The 15,168-nt window shown below is 42.0% G+C and overlaps 1 protein-coding gene across 3 annotated transcripts in view; it reads left to right on the plus strand.

Moving 5' to 3' along the window:
* The first annotated feature begins 14,007 nt into the window (after positions 1-14,007).
* Positions 14,008-15,168, plus strand: part of mgat5 (alpha-1,6-mannosylglycoprotein 6-beta-N-acetylglucosaminyltransferase) — a 220,700-nt gene continuing 219,539 nt past the window's right edge. Inside the window, exon 1 of one of the 3 annotated variants that reach the window (XM_073047601.1) lies at positions 14,008-14,307. The gene's annotated coding sequence lies outside the window, so the exon portion shown is untranslated. Of the gene's footprint in view, positions 14,308-14,535; positions 14,731-15,168 lie in introns of those variants that run through there. The other 2 variants (XM_073047602.1, XM_073047603.1) reach the window with 2 other exon arrangements.

The following is a 15,168-nucleotide window of genomic DNA, read 5'->3' on the forward strand; positions in this document are numbered from 1 at the left end:
ACAACCTGTATACAACTGCCATTAGGGCACCTGTATACAACTGCATACAACCTGTATACAACTGCCAATAGGGCACCTGTATACAACTGTATAAAACTTGTATACAACCTGTATACAACTGCCATTAGGGCACCTGTATACAACTGTATACAACCTGTATACAACTGCCAGTAGGGCACCTGTATACAACTACCGTTAGGGCACCTGTATACAACCTGTATACAACTGCCAGTAGGGCAATTGTATTTAACTGCCATTAGGGCACCTGTATACAACTGCCATTACGGCACCTGTATACAACTGTATACAACCAGTATACAACCTGTATACAACTGTATAAAACTTGTATACAACCTGTATACAACTGCAAATAGGGCACCTGTATACAACTGTATACAACTTGTATACAACCTGCGTACAACTGCCATTAGGGCACCTGTATACAACTGTATACAACCTGTATACAACTGCCAATAGGGCACCTGTATACAACTGTATACAACTTGTATACAACCTGTATACAACTTTCATTAGGGCACCTGTATACAACTTGTATACAACCTGTATACAACTGCCATTACGTCACCTGTATACAACTGTATACAACCTGTATACAACTGCCAATAGGACACCTGTATACAAATGTATACAACTTGTATACAACCTGTGTACAACTGCCAGTAGGGCACCTGTATACAACTGCCATTAGGGCACCAGTATACAACCTGTATACAACTGCCATTAGTGCACCTGTATACAACTGTATAAACCTTGTATACAACCTGTATACAACTGCCATTAGGGCACCAGTATACAACTGTATACAACTGTCAATAGGGCACCTGTATACAACTGTATACAACTTGTATACAACACGTATACAACTGCCAGTAGGGCACCTGTACACAACTGTATACAACTTGTATACAACCAGTATACAACTGCCATTAGGGCACCTGTATAGAACTGTATACAACCTGTATACAACTGCCAATAGGGCACCCGTATACAACTGTATACAACTTGTATACAACCTGTATACAACTGCCAGTAGGGCACCTGTATACAACTGCCATTAGGGCACCTGTATACAAATGTATACAACCTGTATACAACTGTATACAACCTGTATCCAACTGCCATTAGGGCACCTGTATACAACCTGTATACAACTGCCAATAGAGCACCTGTATACAACAGTATACAACTTGTATACAACCTGTATACAACTGCCATTAGGGGACCTGTATACATCTGCCCGTAGGTCACCTGTATACAACTGCCATTAGGGCACCTGTATACTACTGTATACAACCTGTATACAACTGCCATTAGGGCACCTGTATACAACTGCCAATAGGGCACCTGTATACAACTGTATACAACTTGTATTCAACATGTATACAACTGCCATTAGGGCAACTGTATACAACTGTATACAACCTGTATACAACTGTATACAACCTGTATACAACTGTATACAACTGCCAGTAGGGCTCCTGTATACAACTGCCAATAGGGCACCTGAATACAACTGTATACAAACTGTATACAACCTGTATACAACTGCCATTAAGGCACCTGTATACAACTGTGTACAACCTGTATACAACTGTATACAACTGCCAGTAGGGCTCCTGTATACAACTGCCAATAGGGCACCTGTATACAACTGTATACAAACTGTATACTACAGTATACAACTTGTATACAAACTATATACAAATGCTAGTAGGGCACCTGCATACAACTGTATACAACCTGTATACAACTGCCAATAGGGCACCTGTATACAACTGTATACAACTTGTATACAACTGTATACAACTTGTATACAACCTGTATACAACTGCCATTAGGGCACCTGTATACAACTGCATACAACCTGTATACAACTGCCAATAGGGCACCTGTATACAACTGTATAAAACTTGTATACAACCTGTATACAACTGCCATTAGGGCACCTGTTTACAACTGTATACAACCTGTATACAACTGCCAGTAGGGCACCTGTATACAACTACCGTTAGGGCACCTGTATACAACCTGTATACAACTGCCAGTAGGGCACTTGTGTTTAACTGCCATTAGGGCACCTGTATACAACTGCCATTACGGCACCTGTATACAACTGTATACAACCAGTATACAACCTGTATACAACTGTATAAAACTTGTATACAACCTGTATACAACTGCAAATAGGGCACCTGTATACAACTGTATACAACTTGTATACAACCTGCGTACAAATGCCATTAGGGCACCTGTATACAACTGTATACAACCTGTATACAACTGCCAATAGGGCACCTGTATACAACTGTATACAACTTGTATACAACCTGTATACAACTGCCATTAGGGCACCTGTATACAACTGTATACAACCTGTATACAACTGCCAATACGGCACCTGTATACAACTGTATACAACTTGTATACAACCTGTATACAACTGCCATTAGGGTACCTGTATACAGCTGTATACAACCTGTATACAACCTGTATTCAACTGTATACAACCTGTATACAGCTGTATACAACCTGAATACAACCTGTATACAACTGCCATTAGGGCACCTGTATACAACTGTATACAACCTGTATACAACTGTATACAACCTGTATACAACCTGTGTACAACCTGTATACAACTGCCATTAGGGTACCTGTATACAATTGTATACAAAGTGTATACAACCTGTATACAACTGCCATTAGGGCTCCGGTATACAACTGCCAATAGGGCACCTGTATACAACTGTATACAACTTGTATACAACCTGTATACAACCTGTATACAACTGCCATTAGGGCACCTGTATACAACTGTATACAACCCATATGCAACTGCCAATAGGGCACCTGTATACAACTGTATACAACTTGTATACAACTGCCAGTAGGACACCTGTATACAACTGTATACAACTTGTATACAACATGTATACAACTGCCAGTAGGACACCTGTATTCAACTGTATACAACTTCTATACAACCTGTATACAACTGCCATTAGGGCACCTGTATAGAACTGTATACAACCTGTATACAACTGCCTATAGGGCACCCGTATACAACTGTATACAACCTGTATACAACTGCCAGTAGGGCACCTGTATACAACTGCCATTAGGGCACCTGTATACAACTGTATACAACCTGTATACAACTGTATACAACCTGTATCCAACTGCCATTAGGGCACCTGTATACAACCTGTATACAACTGCCAATAGAGCACCTGTATACAACTGTATACAACTTGTATACAACCTGTATAGAACTGCCATTAGGGCACCTGTATACAACTGTATACAACCTGTATACAACTGCCAATAAGGCACCTGTATACAACTGCCATTAGGGCACCTGTATACAACTGTATACAACCTGTATACAACTGTATACAACCTGTATCCAACTGCCATTAGGGCACCTGTATACAACCTGTATACAACTGCCAATAGAGCACCTGTATACAACTGTATACAACTTGTATACAACCTGTATAAAACTGCCATTAGGGCACCTGTATACAACTGTAAACAACTTGTATACAACCTGTATAGAACTGCCAATAGGGCACCTGTATACAACCGTATACAACTTGTATAAACCTGTATACAACTGCCATTAGGGCACCGGTATACAACAGTATACAACCTGTATACAACCTGTAAACAACTGCCATTAGTGCACCTCTATACAACTTGTATACAACCTGTATACAAATGTATACAACCTGTATACAACCTGTATTCAACTGTATACAACCTGTATACAACTGTATACAACCTGAATACAACTGCCAGTAGGGCACTTGTATTTAACTGCCATTAGGGCAACTGTATACAACTGCCATTACGGCACCTGTATACAACTGTATACAACCAGTATACAACCTGTATACAACTGTATAAAACTGCCAATACGGCACCTGTATACAACTGTATACAACTTGTATACAACCTGTATACAACTGCCATTAGGGTACCTGTATACAGCTGTATACAACCTGTATACAACCTGTATTCAACTGTATACAACCTGTATACAGCTGTATACAACCTGAATACAACCTGTATACAACTGCCATTAGGGCACCTGTATACAACTGTATACAACCTGTATACAACTGTATACAACCTGTATACAACCTGTGTACAACCTGTATACAACTGCCATTAGGGTACCTGTATACAATTGTATACAAAGTGTATACAACCTGTATACAACTGCCATTAGGGCTCCGGTATACAACTGCCAATAGGGCACCTGTATACAACTGTATACAACTTGTATACAACCTGTATACAACCTGTATACAACTGCCATTAGGGCACCTGTATACAACTGTATACAACCCATATGCAACTGCCAATAGGGCACCTGTATACAACTGTATACAACTTGTATACAACTGCCAGTAGGACACCTGTATACAACTGTATACAACTTGTATACAACATGTATACAACTGCCAGTAGGACACCTGTATTCAACTGTATACAACTTCTATACAACCTGTATACAACTGCCATTAGGGCACCTGTATAGAACTGTATACAACCTGTATACAACTGCCTATAGGGCACCCGTATACAACTGTATACAACCTGTATACAACTGCCAGTAGGGCACCTGTATACAACTGCCATTAGGGCACCTGTATACAACTGTATACAACCTGTATACAACTGTATACAACCTGTATCCAACTGCCATTAGGGCACCTGTATACAACCTGTATACAACTGCCAATAGAGCACCTGTATACAACTGTATACAACTTGTATACAACCTGTATAGAACTGCCATTAGGGCACCTGTATACAACTGTATACAACCTGTATACAACTGCCAATAAGGCACCTGTATACAACTGCCATTAGGGCACCTGTATACAACTGTATACAACCTGTATACAACTGTATACAACCTGTATCCAACTGCCATTAGGGCACCTGTATACAACCTGTATACAACTGCCAATAGAGCACCTGTATACAACTGTATACAACTTGTATACAACCTGTATAAAACTGCCATTAGGGCACCTGTATACAACTGTAAACAACTTGTATACAACCTGTATAGAACTGCCAATAGGGCACCTGTATACAACCGTATACAACTTGTATAAACCTGTATACAACTGCCATTAGGGCACCGGTATACAACAGTATACAACCTGTATACAACCTGTAAACAACTGCCATTAGTGCACCTCTATACAACTTGTATACAACCTGTATACAAATGTATACAACCTGTATACAACCTGTATTCAACTGTATACAACCTGTATACAACTGTATACAACCTGAATACAACTGCCAGTAGGGCACTTGTATTTAACTGCCATTAGGGCAACTGTATACAACTGCCATTACGGCACCTGTATACAACTGTATACAACCAGTATACAACCTGTATACAACTGTATAAAACTTGTATACAACCTGTATACAACTGCCAATAGGGAACCTGTATACAACTGTATACAACTTGTATACAACCTGTATACAACTGCCATCAGGGCACCTGTATACAACTGTATACAACCTGTATACAACTGCCAATACGGCACCTGTATACAACTGTATACAACTTGTATACAACCTGTATACAACTGCCATTAGGGCAGCTGTATAGAACTGTATACAACCTGTATACAACTGCAAATAGGGCACCCGTATACAACTGTATACAACCTGTATACAACTGCCAGTAGGGCACCTATATACAACTGCCATTAGGGCACCTGTATACAACTGTATACAACCTGTATACAACTGCCATTAGGGCAGCTGTATACAACTGTATACAACCTGTATCCAACTGCCATTAGGGCACCTGTATACAACCTGTATACAACTGCCAATAGAGCACCTGTATACAACTGTATTCAACTTGTATACAACCTGTATACAACAGCCATTAGGGCACCTGTATACAACTGCCAATAGGACACCTGTATACAACCTGTATACAACTGCCAGTAGGGCACCTGTATTTAACTGCCATTAGGGCACCTGTATACAACTGTATACAACCAGTATACAACTGCCATTACGGCACCTGTATACAACTGTATACAACCTGTATACAATCTGTATACAACTGCCATTAGTGCACCTGTATACAACTGTATAAAACTTGTATACATCCTATATACAACTGCCATTAGGGCACCTCAATACAACTGTATACAACCTGTATGCAACTGCTAATAGGGCACCTGTATACAACTGTATACAACTTGTATACAACCTGTATACAACTGCCAGTAGGGCACCTGTATACAACTGTATACAACTTGTATACAACCTGTATACAACTGTCATTTGGGCACCTGTATACAACTTGTATACAACCTGTATACAACTTGTATACAACCTGTATAGAACTGCCATTAGGTCACCTGTATACAACTGTATACAACCTGTATACAACTGCCAATAGGACACCTGTATACAAATGTATACAACTTGTATCCAACCTGTGTACAACTGCCAGTAGGGCACCTGTATACAACTGCCATTAGGGCACCTGAATACAACCTGTATACAACTGCCATTAGTGCACCTGTATACAACTGTATAAACCTTGTATACAACCTGTATACAACTGCCATTAGGGCACCAGTATACAACTGTATACAACCTGTATACAACTGCCAATAGGGCACCTGTATACAACTGTATACAACTTGTATACAACATTTATACAACTGCCAGTAGGCCACCTGTATACAACTGTATACAAGTTGTATACAACCTGTATACAACTGCCATTAGGGCACCTGTATAGAACTGCATACAACCTGTATACAACTGCCATTAGGGCACCTGTATACAACTGCCATTAGTGCACCTGTATACAACAGTATACAACCTGTATACAACCTGTATCCAACTGCCATTAGGGCACCTGTATACAACCTGTATACAACTGCCAATAGAGCACCTGTATACAACTGTATACAACTTGTATACAACCTGTATACAACTGCCATTAGGGCACCTGTATACAACTGTATACAACCTGTATACAACTGCCAATAGGACACCTGTATACAACTGTATACAACTTGTATACAACCTGTATAAAACTGCCATTAGGGCACCTGTATACAACTGTATACAACCTGTATACAACCTGTGTACAACTGCCATTAGGGCACCTGTATACAACTGTAAACAACTTGTATACAACCTGTATAGAACTGCCAATAGGGCACCTGTATACAACCGTATACAACTTGTATACAACCTGTATACAACTGCCATTAGGGCACCTGTATACAACAGTATACAACCTGTATACAACCTGTATACAACTGCCATTAGTGCACCTCTATAGAACTTGTATACAACCTGTATACAACCTGTATACAACATGTATACAACTGTATACAACCTGTATACAACTGTATACAACCTATATACAACCTGTATACAACTGCCATTAGGGCACCTGTGTACAACTGTATACAACCTGTATACAACCTGTGTACAACTGCCATTACGGCACCTGTATACAACTGTATACAACCTGTATACAACCTGAGTACAACCTGTATACAACTGCCATTAGGGCACCTGTATACAACAGCCAATAGGGCACCTGTATACAACTGTATACAACCTGTATACAACTGCCCGTAGGTCACCTGTATACAACTGCCATTAGGGCACCTGTATACTACCGTATACAACCTGTATACAACTGCCATTCGGGCACCTGTATACAACGTGTATACAACTGCCATTAGGGCACCTGTATACAACGGTATACAACCTGTATACAACTGCCAGTAGGGCTCCTGTATACAACTGCCAATAGGGCACCTGTATACAACTGTATACAACCTGTATACAAACTATATACAACTGCTAGTAGGGCACCTGCATACTACAGCCATTAGGGCACCTGTATACAACTGTATACAACCTGTATACAACCTGTATACAACTGCCATTAGGGCAGCTGTATACAACTGTATACAACCTGTATACAACTGCCATTAGGGCACCTGTATACAACTGTATACAACCTGTATACAACTGCCAATAGGGCACCTGTATACAACTGTATAAAACTTGTATAAAACCTGTATACAACTGCCATTAGGGCACCTGTATACAACTGTATACAACCTGTATACAACTGCCAGTAGGGCACCTGTATACAACTGCCATTAGGGCACCTGTATACAACTGTATACAACCTGTATACAACTGCCAGTAGGGCACCTGTATTTAACTGCCATTAGGGCACCTGTATACAACTGTATACAACCAGTATACAACTGCCATTACGGCACCTGTATACAACTGTATACAATTGCCATTAGGGCACCTGTATACAATCTGTATACAACTGCCAATAGGGCACCTGTATACAACTGCCATTAGGGCACCTGTATACAACTGCCATTAGGGCACCTGTATACAACTGTATACAACTGTATACAACCTGTATACAACTGCCATTAGGGCACCTGTATACAATTGTATACAACTTGTATACAACCTGTATACAACTGCCATTAGGGCACCTGTATACAACTGCCAATAGGGCACCTGTATACAACTTGTATATAACCTGTATACAACTGCCCGTAGGGCACCTGTATACAACTGTATACAACCTGTATACAACTGCCAATAGGGCACCTGTATACAACTGTATACAACTTGTATACAACGTGTATACAACTGCCAGTAGGGCTCCTGTATACAACTGTATACAACCTGTATACAACTGTATACAACTTGTATACAAACTGTATTCAACTGCCAGTAGGACACCTGTATACAACAGCCATTAGGGCACCTGTATACAACTGTATACAACCTGTATACAACTGCCATTAGGGCAGCTGTATACAACTGTGTACAACCTGTATACAACCTGTATACAACTGCCATTAGGGCACCTGTATACAACTGTATACAACCTGTATACAACTGCCAATAGGGCACCTGTATACAACTGTATACAACTTGTATACAACTGCCATTAGGACACCTGTATACAACTGTATACAACCTGTATACAACTGCCAAAAGGGCACCTGTATACAACTGCATAAAACTTGTATACAACCTGTATACAACTGCCATTAGGGCACCTGTATACAACTGTATACAACCTGTATACAACCTGTATACAACTGCCATTAGGGCACCTGTATACATCTGTATTCAACCTGTATACAACTGCCAATAGGGCACCTGTATACAACTGTATTCAACTTGTATACAACGTGTATACAACTGCCAGTAGGGCACCTGTATTTAACTGCCATTAGGGCACCTTTATACAACTGTATACAACCAGTATACAACTGCCATTACGGCACCTGTATACAACTGTATACAATTGCCATTAGGGCACCTGTATACAATCTGTATACAACTGCCAATAGGGCACCAGTATACAACTGCCATTAGGACACCTGTATACAACTGCCATTAGGGCACCTGTATACAACTGTATACAACTGTATACAACCTGTATACAACTGCCATTAGGGCATCTGTATACAATTGTATACAACTTGTATACAACCTGTATACAACTGCCATTAGGGCACCTGTATACAACTGCCAATAGGGCACCTGTATACTACTTGTATATAACCTGTATACAACTGCCCGTAGGGCACCTGTATACAACTGTATACAACCTGTATACAACTGCCAATAGGGCACCTGTATACAACTGTATACAACTTGTATACAACGTGTATACAACTGCCAGTAGGGCTCCTGTATACAACTGTATACAACCTGTATACAACTTGTATACAAACTGTATTCAACTGCCAGTAGGACACCTGTATACAACAGCCATTAGGGCACCTGTATACAACTGTATACAACCTGTATACAACTGCCATTAGGGCAGCTGTATACAACTGTGTACAACCTGTATACAACCTGTATACAACTGCCATTCGGGCACCTGTATACAACTGTATACAACCTGTATACAACTGCCAATAGGGCACCTGTATACAACTGTATACAACTTGTATACAAACTGTATTCAACTGCCAGTAGGACACCTGTATACAACAGCCATTAGGGCACCTGTATACAACTGTATACAACCTGTATACAACTGCCAAAAGGGCACCTGTATACAACTGCATAAAACTTGTATACAACCTGTATACAACTGCCATTAGGGCACCTGTATACAACTGTATACAACCTGTATACAACCTGTATACAACTGCCATTAGTGCACCTGTATACATCTGTATTCAACCTGTATACAACTGCCAATAGGGCACCTGTATACAACTGTATTCAACTTGTATACAACGTGTATACAACTGCCAATAGGGCACCTGTGTACAACTGTATACAACCTGTATACAACGTGTATACAACTGCCATTACGGCACCTGCCCCTGTATCTGTTCTGATAAAATCATGGACAAGCTCTTACAGTAGCAGCAGTTCTACCACGGAAGGGCAATTCTGGATCTAGTGTTGTGTAATGATAAGGGAACTCGAGGTAAAGGAGACATTAGGAGGTAGTGACCATAATATGGTAAGTTTTAATCTACAATTTGAGAGGAAAAAGGGAAAATCGGAAGTGTCAGTATTACAGTTGAACAAAGGGGACTATGGAGCCATGAGGGAGGAACTAGCCAAAGTTGACTGGAAGGATACTCTAGTAGGGATTACAGTGGAACAAGAATGGCAGGTATTTCTGGGAATAATACAGAAGGTGCAGGATCAGTTCATTCCAAAGAGGAAGAAAGATTCTAAGGGGAGTAGGGGGCGACCAATGCTGACAAGGGAAGTCAAGGACAGTATAAAAATAAAAGAGAAGTATAACATAGCAAACATGAGCAGGAAGACAGAGGATTGGGAAACTTTTAAAGAGTAACAGAAGATAACTAAAAAGGCAATATGGGGAGAAATGATGAGGTACAAAGGTAAGCTACTCAAGAATATAAAGGAGGATAGTAAAAAGCTTCTTTAGGTATGTGAAGAGGAAAAAATTAGTTAAGACCAAAGTTCGGCCCTTGAAGACAGAAACCTGTGAATTTATTATGGGGAACAAGGAAATGGCAGATGAGTTGAACAGGTACTTTGGATCTGTCTTCACTAGGGAAGACACAGACAATCTCCCAGATGTAATAGTGGACAGAGGACCTAGGGTAACAGAGGAAGAGAAGGAAATTCACATTAGGCAGAAAATGGTGTTGGGTAGACTGATGGGACTGAAGACTAATAAATCCCCAGGGCCTGATTGTCTGCATCCCAGGGTACTTAAGGAGGTGGCTCTAGAAATCGTGGATGCATTGGTAATCATTTTCCAATGTTGTATAGATTCAGAATCAGTTCCTGAGGATTGGAGGGTAGCTAATGTTATCCCACTTTTTAAGAAAGGAGGGAGAGAGAAAACAGGGAATTATAGACCAGTTAGCCTGACATCAGTGGTGGGGAAGATGCTGGAGTCAATTATGAAAGATGAAATAGCGGCACATTTGGATAGCAGTTAACAGGATCAGTCCGAGTCAGCATGGATTTACGAAGGGGAAATCATGCTTGACTAATCTTCTGGAATTTTTTTGAGGATGTAACTATGAAAATGGACAAGGGAGAGCCAGTAGATGAAGTGTACCTGGACTTTCAGAAAGCCTTTGATAAGGTCCCACATAGGAGATTAGTGGGCAAAATTAGAGCACATGGTATTGGGGGCAGGGTACTGATATGGATAGAAAATTGGTTGGACGCCAGGAAACAAAGAGTAGGGATTAACGACTCTTTTTCAGAATGGCAGGCAGTGACTAGTGGGGTACCGCAAGGCTCGGTGCTGGGACCGCAGCTATTTACAATATATGTTAATGATTTAGATGAAGAGATTAAAAGTAATATTAGCAAATTTGCTGATGACACAAAGCTGGGTGGCAGTGTGAAATATAAAGAGGATGTTAGGAGAATGCAGGGTGACTTGGACAGGTTGAGTGAGTGGGCAGATGCATGGCAGATGCAGTTTAATGTGGATAAATGTGAGGTTATCCACTTTGATGGCAGGAATAAGAAGGCAGATTACTATCTGAATTGTGTCAAGTTAGGAAAAGGGGAAGTACAACGATATCTAGATATCCTTGCTCATCAGTTATTGAATGTAAGCATGCAGGTACAGCAGGCAGTGAAGAAAGCTAATGGCATGTTGGCCTTCATAACAAAGGGAGTTTGTATAGGAGTAAAGAGGTCCTTCTGCAGTTGTACAGGGCCCTGGTGAGACCACACCTGGAGTATTGTGTTCAGTTTTGGTCTCCAAATTTGAGGAAGGACGTTCTTGCTATTGAGGGAGTGCAGCGTAGGTTCACAAGATTAATTCCCGGAATGGCAGGACTGTCATATGTTGAAAGATTGGAGCGACTGGGCTTGTATACACTGGAATTTAGAAGGATGAGAGGGGATCTGATTGAAACATATAAGATTATTGAGGGATTGGCTAGAGGCAGGAAACATGTTCCCAATGTTGGGGGAGTCCAGAACCAGAGGCTGCAGTTTAAGAATAAGGGGTAGGCCATTTTGAACGGAGTTGAGGAAAAACTTTTTCACCCAGAGGGTTGTGGATCTATGGAATGCTCTGCCTCAGAAGGCAGTGGAGGCTAATTCTTTGGATGCTTTCAAGTAAGAGTTAGATAGAGCTCTTAAAGATAGATAGATAGATAGATAGATAGATACTTTATTCATCCCCATGGGGAAATTCAACATTTTTTCCAATGTCCCATACACTTGTTGTAGCAAAACTAATTACATACAATACTTAACTCAGTAAAAAATATGATATGCATCTAAATCACTATCTCAAAAAGCATTAATAATAGCTTTTAAAAAGTTCTTATGTCCTGGCGGTTGAATTGTAAAGCCTAATGGCATTGGGGAGTATTGACCTCTTCATCCTGTCTGAGGAGCATTGCATCGATAGTAACCTGTCGCTGAAACTGCTTCTCTGTCTCTGGATGGTGCTATGTAGAGGATGTTCAGAGTTTTCCATAATTGACCGTAGCCTACTCAGCGCCCTTCGCTCAGCTACCGATGTTAAACTCTCCAGTACTTTGCCCACGACAGAGCCTGCCTTCCTTACCAGCTTATTAAGACGTGAGGCGTCCCTCTTCTTAATGCTTCCTCCCCAACACGCCACTACAAAGAAGAGGGCGCTCTCCACAGCTGACCTATAGAACATCTTCAGCATCTCACTACAGACATTGAATGACACCAACCTTCTAAGGAAGTACAGTCGCCTCTGTGCCTTCCTGCACAAGGCATCTGTGTTGGCAGTCCAGTCTAGCTTCTCGTCTAACTGTACTCCCAGATACTTGTAGGTCTTAACCTGCTCCACACATTCTCCATTAATGATCACTGGCTCCATATGAGGCCTAGATCTCCTAAAGTCCACCACCATCTCCTTGGTCTTGGTGATATTGAGACGCAGGTAGTTTGAGTTGCACCATATCACAAAGTCCTGTATCAGTTTCCTATACTCCTCCTCCTGTCCATTCCTGACACACCCCACTATGGCCGTGTCATCAGCGAACTTCTGCACATGGCAGGACTCTGAGTTATATTGGAAGTCTGATGTGTACAGGGTGAACAGGACCGGAGAGAGTACGGTTCCCTGCGGCGCTCCTGTGCTGCTGACCACCGTGTCAGACCTACAGTCTCCCAACCGCACATACTGAGGTCTATCTGTCAAGTAGTCCACTATCCAATCCACCATGTGAGAGTCTACTCCCATCTCCGTTAGTTTGTGCCTTAAGATCTTGGGAGTCAAGGGATATGGGGAGAAGGCAGGAATGGGGTACTTATTGTGGATGATAGCCATGATCACATTGAATGGCAGTGCTGCCTTGAAGGGCGCAGCGGGAGCTGAAGGAACTCAGCTGAGCGATGGGGGGCACTATTTCATTGTGCGCAGCGGCAGCGGGACCTGAAGGAACTCAGCTGACCGATGGGCGGTATTATTTCATGGTGCGCAGCGGCAGCGGGACCTGAAGGAACTCAGCTGACGCGCATGACTGCTCAAGCACTGATAAAATCTTGTTGTCGTCGATGTAGGTTGAGTGCGAGAGAGCTCAGGAAGCAAGGGCGGTCCAGGACCGCGTGCGCGGCGATGTTTCCTGTTGTACGAGATATTGGCTGGGCTCGCCCTCCCGGAACGCGCCACATGGGTTGATACTACGTGGAGAGAGGGGCCATTAACGTTTTTAAAAAATATATTTCCGAGGGGATCGGAGTGATGGAAACCAGGTAAGAAACCAACAATGCTATCTCGCGAAAGGACCCCAACGGCTAGAATAGCGCATGTGCAGAGCGAACATCGCCCCTAGCTGCTAGAGTAGAGCATGCGCAGTGGGAACGTACCGAGCGACCCTATCGGAGAAGCGCATGCGCAGTGGTAACATAGCGAGCGATCCCAGCTGCCAGAGTAGCGCATGCGCAGTGGCGCACTCCGCGCGGCCTCCGGCGACCGGACTGGTGCATGCGCAGTACGCCTACTGGCGTTTCTCGGCAGCTTGTGCTTTAACGGGGACTCTGCTGCCGTGAGAAATAAATTAAAGCCCAAATCCCGCGCTCACAGCAAGAGAAAGGGTAAGGAAGGCGGAAAAGAATAAAAGCGGTGTTTAATTTCAGTTCGAGAATGAAAGCTGTGATGTTTTTGTTTGTGGACAGGTGAGCATGAAAACCGCGCTGAAGCCTGGCTTTTTTTCTCTCCTCGAGGCTTTCCTGCAGTTTCGGCTCCAGGGATGCATATTTTTGCAATATTTGTTTTTTTTTGTTGTGCAATTCTTAACTAAACTCGGCTTGGCTTGTGTTTTATGGAGGAAGCGGAAATGTTGGGTTTGCTGTTTATCGTTGAGCTGACAGCCCGTATTTATTGATCACTTGTGAAAAGCAACAAAGGGAAAGCCTGTCTGCTCACAGGCGTCGGAATAGCGTGAGTGCGTGAACTAAAATCAGATCGTGAGCAAAGAGCTCTCCAAGGTTGCTCAGTGCAGTCAGTTTATGGGTGTGTATTGAACGGAACATCTTCCTACCAATTGCACATTCCTTCGCTGCTGGAAGTGGCAAGGTTGGTTTTCGTGTCGTAAGTGGAAGAACCGAATCACG

This window comes from Hemitrygon akajei, chromosome 5 (genome assembly GCF_048418815.1).
Source record: "Hemitrygon akajei chromosome 5, sHemAka1.3, whole genome shotgun sequence".
NCBI classification, from domain to species: Eukaryota; Metazoa; Chordata; class Chondrichthyes; order Myliobatiformes; family Dasyatidae; genus Hemitrygon; species Hemitrygon akajei.